Source organism: Drosophila gunungcola (genome assembly GCF_025200985.1).
Source record: "Drosophila gunungcola strain Sukarami chromosome 2R unlocalized genomic scaffold, Dgunungcola_SK_2 000004F, whole genome shotgun sequence".
Lineage (NCBI taxonomy): Eukaryota > Metazoa > Arthropoda > Insecta > Diptera > Drosophilidae > Drosophila > Drosophila gunungcola.
The window spans coordinates 2973725-2974778 of record NW_026453167.1 but is presented as its reverse complement, the minus strand read 5'-3'; positions in this window follow the sequence as shown (position 1 = coordinate 2974778).

The window sequence follows — 1054 nt, the reverse complement described above, 5'->3', positions numbered from 1 at the left end:
CTGTAGTTGGTACTTTCAATCGTAAATTTTGGCAAATCGCAAATACAACTCAAAATCAAATCGAAATTGAAATTCAACTTAAATTAATTAATCGAGAAGTCGAGCAAGAGAGTGGAGTGAAGTGAAGTAAGGTGGACATATCCTAGCGGGATCTAAGCGCAACTCCAGGACAGTATTAGAGGCAGTAGAATACGGCAAGCGAAGCATCTGACATTTTAGCTGTATATAGGAGTTAACTCGCATACAAAACTCAAGCCGATGCAAGCAATAATGATTAGCCTATACAGACGGTGAAATTGTTGGGGGGGAATTACAAATGTTACATATACATTACTATATACACAAAATAACAATTAGCAAAGCAATGATATTTACACGAACTACATTTTTGAATAAATCGAAACTCATTTGCAGTGCAGCACAATAATTGAATGAAATTGAAAACAGAATCATAGAAATGAGGAACGATTTTAGAGGGAGCGAAGGCGGCCAGTCAATAGTTTTTGCAACAAGACGATAATAATTTAGAACACCAGACCAGAACTACCTTCCTACAACTCACAGATAACAGCATATCCAGCCGAGCACAGAATTAGTTGAGCCAGAGCATGTATTTTTTAGCACAGCCATTATAGTTTGTAAAGAGTTCAATATTAAAATATATTATTTGGATCCGTGTTAATCAATCGACAGAGTGAGAAGTGAGAAAAGAATGCATTCGCAATGAGTTGCTTGTGTAAATAGGAAGCGAAAGCGCCCCCTGATGAAGCCATGCATGTACATTGTATATAAGATATAGATACGCATTAAGGCATAAGCTCCAAGTCCAATACCCTTCCCCGCATTACCGATCTGGTACGAGCATGTTATTGGCATTCATACAGTTGTGTCACTTCACTATGCAATAATTGAACAGCAAATAGCATTTGCCCCGTTTGCAATTCCCCAAAAATCTGAAATCGAAAATGCATGAAAGGGTCGATTCTTGAAGCTCCCCGCCATAACAATAACTGCATACATAATGGAATCTTGATTTGTATTTATGTGTGTTCGT